At 43.8% G+C, this 8,035-nt stretch overlaps 1 non-coding gene across 1 annotated transcript; it reads right to left on the bottom strand.

Annotated features, from left to right (window-relative positions):
- Nucleotides 1-2,933: 2,933 nt before the first annotated feature.
- trnac-gca (transfer RNA cysteine (anticodon GCA)) lies at nt 2,934-3,006 on the bottom strand. The gene has a single exon. It is a non-coding gene; the product is annotated as a tRNA-Cys (tRNA).
- Nucleotides 3,007-8,035: the final 5,029 nt, after the last annotated feature.

Here is an 8,035-nt window from a genome sequence, read left to right as displayed (position 1 = left end):
GTATTGAAGCAGACAGGAAATACACTCTGGCCCATTGTTCAAGCAGACTCTTTTCATAGTAATGGCTCAGGGGACACCTTACCACCTAGAAATATGCTGACCCGCTTAACCACTAATCTCTGAACCTTAACACCCTAATCTGACACCTTAACCATAACCTGACCCTTAACCACCTAATACTACCCTCGAACCTACCCTTAACCACCTATTCTGACGCCTTACCACCTAATTTGAACCCTTAACCACCTGAATTCTGACACCTTAACCACCTAACTCTGACACCCTTAACCCACTGAACTCTGACACCTTAACCCACCTGACTCTGACACCCTTACCCACTAACCTGACATACCTTACAGCGAACTCTGACACCTTAACACTGAACTCTGACACCTAACCTACACTCAACCTTAACCACTAATTTGACCCTTAACCATTCTGACCCTTAACCCACTTAATTTGACACCTTACATAAACACTGACCCTTAACCACCTGAACTCTGACACCTTAAACCACCTACTGACCCTTAACCACCTACACTCTGAACCCCTTACCACCTGAACTCTGACACCGTTAACCACCCTAAACTCTGACACCGCTTAACCACCTGAATCTCGACACCCTTAACGCACCTGAACTCTGACACCGCTTAACCACGCTAAATCTCGACACCCTTAACCACCTAAACAGTGTCGAACCTTAACCACCTAATCTCTGACACCTTAACCAGCCTGAACTCTGACCATGCTTAACCACCTAACCGCGCCCTTAAACCAGCTAACTCTGACACCCTTACCACTAAACTCTGCCACCCAGTACACCTAAAACTGCACGCCCTTAACCTAATCTCTGACACCCTTAACCACCTGAACTCTGACACCCTTCAACCACCTACTCTGACCGCCCTTAACCACTAATTCTGACTTCCCTTAACCATAATAACTCTGACACCCTTAACACTAAATCTGACACCTTAACCCACCTGAACTCTGCACCCTTAACCTAAATCTCTGACGCCCTTAATAATCTGGACACCCTTCACCACCTGAATCGGACACCGAACTCTACACCCTAAGAACTCTGCTGACCCCTTAAGAGAACTCTGACACCCTTTAACCCACCTGAACTCTGACTAACCCTTAACCCCCTAATCTGACACCCTTAACCACTACTCTACTACATAACCCTTAACCACCTGAACTCTGACACCTCTTAACCACCTAATCTCTGACACCTTTAACCAGACTGAACTCTAGAGAGCACCTTAATAACCACTGAACCTCTGACACCTTAACCACGCTAATACTTCTGACACCCTTAAAAACTCTACACCTTACCACCTAAACTCTGACCCTAACTCGCCCCTTAACCCCCTAAACTCTGACACCTTAACCACCTAAACTCTGAACGAATAACCACTCTGAACTCTGACACCCATACATAATCTTGACACCTTAACAAACTCTGCACACCCTTAACCACCTAATCTGGACACCTTAACAAAACTCTGAACCCTTAGACCACCTAAACTCTGACACCCTTAAACCACTAACTCTGACACCTTAATAAACCTCTGACCTTACACCTAACTCTGACACCCTTAACCACTAAAACTCGACCCTTATACTCTGACACCCTTAACCACCTAAACTATGACACCTTAATAAACTCGAACCTTAACACTAAACTCTGACACCTTAACCACCTAACTCTGACACCATTAACCACCTAACTCTGACATCCTTAACCACCTAATCTGACGCCTTAACCACCTAAACTCTGACCCTTAACCACTAATCTCTGACACCAACACTAACTGACAACCGTTATAACCGACACCCTTTTGTGGCATTTTCAAACGAACGCAATGTTAGGCAATTATCTATTTAACTGTTTTTCCTTTCACTTTTATGACGTTTGTGTTTTGGTGGACTATATTTCTCTTTCGTTTCCAACTGCTCAGGTGAAAAGCAGCTGGAGACAGGTGGTGTGACAACCAGTAGGCTCCTCCCCAATTGACACGTGATTTAATGAGAAAGCCAGGAAGGCACTCTGAAGAGAAGCCCAGAGAGGCACTCTGAAGAGAAAGCCCAGAGAGGGCACTCTGAAGAAGAAGCCCAGAGAGCGACTCTGAAGAGAAAGCCCAGGAAGGGCACTCTGAAGAGAAAGCCCAGAGAGGCATCTGAAGGAAAGCCCAGAAGGCACTCTGAAGAGAAAGCCAGAGAGGCACTCTGAAGAGAAAGCCAGGAAGGCACTCCTGAAGAGAAAGCCCAGAGAGGCACTCTGAAGAGAAAGCCCAGGAAGGGACTCTGAGAGAAAGCTAGAGAGGCACTCTGAAGAGAAAGCCCGAGAGGCACTCTGAAGAGAAAGCCCAGAGAGGCACTCTGCAGAGAAAGCCAGAGAGGCACTCTTGAATAGAAAGCCCCAGAGAGGCACTCTGGAGAAAGCCCAGGAAGGGACTCCTGAAGAGAAAGCCAGAGAGGCACTCTGAAGAGAAAGCCAGAGAGGGCACTGAAGAGAAAGCCCAGAGAGGCACTCTGAAGAGAAAGCCAGGAAGGCACTCTGAAGAGAAAGCCCAGAGAGGACACTCTGAAGAGAAAGCCAGGAAGGCATCTGAATAGAAAGCCCAGAGAGACACTCTGAAGAGAAAGCCAGAGAGGCACTCTGAAATGAAAGCCCAAGAGAGACACTCTGAAGAGAAAGCCCAGAGGCCTCTGAAGAGAAAGCCCAGGAAGGCACTCTGAAGAGAAAGCCCAGAGAGACACTCTGAAGAGAAAGCCGCAGGAAGGCCTCTGAATAGAAAGCCAGAGAGACCTCTGAAGAGAAAGCCCGAGAGGACTCTGAAATGAAAGCCAGAGACATTTACATTTAAGTCATTTAGCAGACGCTCTTATCCAGAGCGACTTACAAATTGGAATTCATCATATTCTCGTGGTCCCCGTGGGAATTGAACCCACAACCCTGCGCGTTGCAAGCGCATGCTCTACAACTGAGCACACGGGACCGTGGCAGGGGAGAGGAGATTCAGAGAGGCACTCTGAAGAGAAAGCCCAGAGAGGCACTCTGAAGAGAAAGCCCAGAGAGGCACTCTGAAGAGAAAGCCCAGAGAGGCACTCTGAAGCACTGTCATCATAATCACAGTGCTGTAAGGGGCTGCTTTTGGCGCCTGATCGACACATTTAGCAGCCACTGTAACCAGGCCCTTTCTTGTCCTTCCACACCTATCACTAACCATCACTAATGAGTTTATGAAGCCATTATAGAATGCCTCAGTGTCCAGCCTCTGTCACCTTACTGCTACTGTGGCCACTGGGTCGTTGTGCTGGGACAATAAGGAGCAATGGGCCTCAGGACTCAACTTGACTATGAATGGGGCTAGAATGAATGGACAGGTATGGTCCGTCTGGCYCCAATACACAACTAGACCCAGGCCCTGGTTCAACAGCTTTCAGTTTTATATGTGTAATGAATACATTGGAAATCTCCTCTCCCCTGTCACCTTTGAAAAGACTCGATTTGAGGGTAAGTCGATGATGCCTGCATAAGGTTGTTGTTAACRTGTCTTTGAGCCGGATCATGTGATATGTCATGACAGTTTATCACAACTGTTGTCCTATTGCTGGTCTGCACCATAAACATTTTTTTACAAAGCACGATAAACTGAAACCTTAAAAGTGAAATTCTACACCCTTTTCCATCCGTCATGCAATATGTATGGTTGAACCGGTAAGGTGACATAAGTTGTAATAAAATGTAATTAAATGTAAATGTAATTACATTTTTGGTGATGACAAAATGCTCTGTGTTTCACTTTGTGGAACTGTGAACTGTGAACTGTGAACTGTGAACTGTGAACTGTGAACTGTGGCTAGAAGAAAAAAAATGCATGTTTGGACACGCAGCCACTGCCTACATATTTGTCCAAGCCTGAAGAATACTAATGGTATTTGACTTTTGTGTGTTAGTGATACAAACATGTTCCTACATGTCAAGGTCATAGCGATAGATACATAGAGTATGTAAGACAGGTAGTTATGAGGCATGGCAGAGGTCTGGGTTTAAGGTTAGCCATGCTAGCATATTTAACCAGGTTTATCAAGATGTAGCTAAATGGGATATGGTTAACATATTTACCCAGGTTTATCAAGATGTAGCTAAATGGGATATGGTTAACATATTTACCCAGGTTTATCAAGATGTAGCTAAAAGGGATATGGTTAACATATTTAACCAGGTTTATCAAGGTGTAGCTAAATGGGATATGGTTAATAACATATTTACCCAGGTTTATCAAGATGTAGCTAAATGGGATACTGTTAGCATATTTAACCAGGTTTATCAAGATGTAGCTAAATGGGATATGGTTAATAACATATTTAACCAGGTTTATCAAGATGTAGCTAAATGGGATACTGTTAGCATATTTAACCAGGTTTATCAAGATGTAGCTAAATGGGATATGGTTAACATATTTACCCAGGTTTATCAAGGTGTAGCTAAATGGGATATGGTTAACGCTAGCTTGTGGCAGGTCTTTGGTTAGGTGACTAGTTCACCTGTGGTTTACCTGAACTAGTTCACCTGTGGTTACCTGAACTACTTCACCTGTGGTTTACCTGAACTAGTTCACCTGTGGTTACCTGAACTAGTTCACCTGTGGTTACCTGTAGTAGTTCACCTGTGGTTACCTGAACTAGTTCACCTGTGGTTTATCTGAACTAGTTCACCTGGGTTTACCTGAACTAGTTCACCTGTGGTTACCTGAACTAGTTCACCTGTGGTTACCTGTAGTAGTTCACCTGTGGTTTATCTGAACTAGTTCACCTGTGGTTTATCTGAACTAGTTCACCTTTGGTTTATCTGAACTAGTTCACCTGGGTTTACCTGTAGTAGTTCACCTGTGGTTACCTGAACTAGTTCACCTGTGGTTTACCTGAACTAGTTCACCTGTGGTTTACCTGAACTAGTTCACCTGTGGTTTACCTGAACTAGTTCACCTGTGGTTACCTGAACTAGTTCACCTGTGGTTACCTGAACTAGTTCACCTGTGGTTTACCTGACTAGACTGGTTACCTGAATATCACCTGTGGGTACCTTTACCTAGTTCACCTTGGTTTATCTGAACTAGTTCACCTGTGGTTACCTGTAGGCCTGCTAGTTTGTCTGTTAGTGGAGAGTTTGTAACATACAACATACAGTGGGGAGAACAAGTATTTGAGACACTGCCGATTTTGCAGGTTTTCCTACTTACAAAGCATGTAGAGGTCTGTAATTTTTATCATAGGTACACTTCAACTGTGACGGAATTTAAAACAAAAATCCAAAATCACATTGTATGATTTTTAAGTAATTCATTTGCATTTTATTGCATGACATAAGTATTTGATACATCAAGAAAAGCAGAATTAATATTTGGTACAGAAACCTTTGTTTGCAATTACAGAGATCATACGTTTCCTGTAGTTCTTGACCAGCGTTTGCACACACTGGCAGCAGGGATTTGTGCCACTCCTCCATACAGACCTTTCTCCAGATCCTTCAGGTTTGGGGCTGTCGCTGGGCAATACGGACTTTCAGCTCCCTCCAAAATAGTGTATATCAACACCATGTGTTGAAAAATGTGAGATCCCAACTGATTCCACAGTGGTTCCGGTAGTTTCTTCGATTCAAGTTGCTTTCAAACACCGACCTCTACTAGGATGTTTTCACGCAGATCACCTGTACAGTAGGCTCAGCATGAAGGCAGGGACCAAAACACTGCACAGATGACAGGGAAAGGGGTTGAATCCTGCCAAATACATGTATTTAGAAAATCGTTTCAATGTGACACTTTCTGAACATTGTTGTTCAACACAATGCATTTTATTTCTGAAGCATCCTTAAAAAACCCTAACCTAAAAAGAAGAAGCATGATAGACAGGTAATGGGGTGACGATAGGCTACTAAGACCCCCCTACTACTAAGACCCCCCCATACTACAAACCCCACCATACTTAACCTAGACCCATACTACTAAGACCCCCCATACTACTGAAGACCCCATACTACTAAGAGACCCCATACTGCTAAGACCTACCATACTGCTAAGACCCCCCATACTACTAAGACCGCCCCCATACTCCTAAGACCCCCCATGACTATACGACCCCCCCATACTGCTGACCCCATACTGCTAAGACCCCATTCTACTAAGACCCCATACGACTAAGACCCATAACCGCTAAGACCCCCATACTGCTAAAACCCCCATACTGCTAAGACCCCCATACTGCTAGAAGCCCCCCATACTCGACCCCACAATACTACTAAGACCCCCCATACGTACTGTAAGACCCCCCATACTACTTAAGACCCCCATACTGCTAAGACCCCCATACTGCTAAGACCCCCATACTGCTAAGACCCCCTAACTGCTAAGACCCCATACTGCTAAGACCCCCATTACTGCCTAAGACCCCCCAATACTGCTAAGACCCACCATACTGCTAAGACCCCCCATACTGCTCAGACCCCCCCTACTACTAAGACCCCCCATACTGCTAAGACCCCCATACTATAAGACCCCCCATACTGTAAGACCCCACTACTGACCCCCATACTGCTAAGACCCCCATACTGATAGACCCCCCCATGACTACTAGACCCCCCATACTGCTAGACCCCGCATACTACTAAGACCCCCCATGACTGCTAAACCCCCATACTACAAGACCCCCCCATACTGCTAAGCCCCCAACTACTAAGACCCCCATACTACTGTTGTCTTGCTAATTGCTAATTGCTATAATTTCCACCTTTTGTCTATTCATTTGCAACAACACCATGTTGAATTTTATTGTCAATCAGTGTTGCTTCCTAATTTGGACAGTTTGATTTCACAGAAGTGTGATTGACTTGGGTTACATTGTGTTGTTTAAGTGTTCCCTTTATTTTTGAGGCAGTGGGTAAAAATACTGACACACTAGTTACATATATATATAATATATAATAAATTATATTATATGTACTACATACACTGAGTATACTAAACATTAGGAACATGGACTCTACAAGGTGTCGAAAGCGTTCCACAGGGATGCTGGTCCATGTTGACTCCAATACTTCCCACAGTCGTGTCAAGTTGGCTGGATGTCCTTTGGGTGGTGGACCATTCTTTACACACATAGGAAACTGTTGAGCGTGAAAAACCCAGCAGTGTTGCAGTTCTTGACTCAAACCGGTGCGCCTGGCACCTACTACCATTACCCATTCAAAGGAACTTAAATATGTTGTCTTGCCCTTTCACCCTTTGAATGGAACAGATACACAATCCATGTCTCAAATGTCTCAAGGCTTAAAAATCCTTCTTTATTAACCCGTCTCCTCCCCTTCATCTACACTGATTGAAGTGGATTTAACAGGTGACATCAATAAGGAATCATATCGTTCACCTGGATTCACCTGGTCAGTCTGTCATGGAAAGAGCAGGTGTTCTTAATGTTTTGACCTCTCTGTACATCACAATAAACATATTCAGTTATATATTATATATCAATACATTACTAAATACATCACAATAAACATATTCAGCCAATAATCAATACATTACTAAATACATACACACTTTAATCGATAGTGTAGAACCCTGTATACAACAGAATTGGACCAGGTAACAACCCAGTAACTAAGTTGGGTAGACCGAACATAGTAAATGTAATTCCGAGACACTCCAATTTAGTATGAAATACTGTTTCCTGTTTTCTAAATACTGTTTCCTGTGGTATGTATTGATTTGTGGCTGTCCATCATTTATTTGACATTATATGTTACCAATTACAATTCTTACAATTCTTACAGTCGTGGCCAAAAGTTCTGAGAATGACACAAATATTAATTTTCACAAAGTCTGCTGCCTCAGTTTGTTGATGGCAATTTGCATATACTCCAGAATGTTATGAAGAGTGATCAAATGAATTGCAATTAATTGCAAAGTCCCTCTTTGCCATGCAAATGAACTGAATCCCCCAAAAACATTTCCACTGCATTTCAGCCCTG

The sequence above is a fragment of the Salvelinus sp. IW2-2015 genome, unplaced genomic scaffold (genome assembly GCF_002910315.2).
Source record: "Salvelinus sp. IW2-2015 unplaced genomic scaffold, ASM291031v2 Un_scaffold3296, whole genome shotgun sequence".
Taxonomy (NCBI): domain Eukaryota; kingdom Metazoa; phylum Chordata; class Actinopteri; order Salmoniformes; family Salmonidae; genus Salvelinus; species Salvelinus sp. IW2-2015.
The sequence above is the reverse complement of the archived record's forward strand: the minus strand, read 5'-3'. Positions and strand labels throughout refer to the sequence as shown.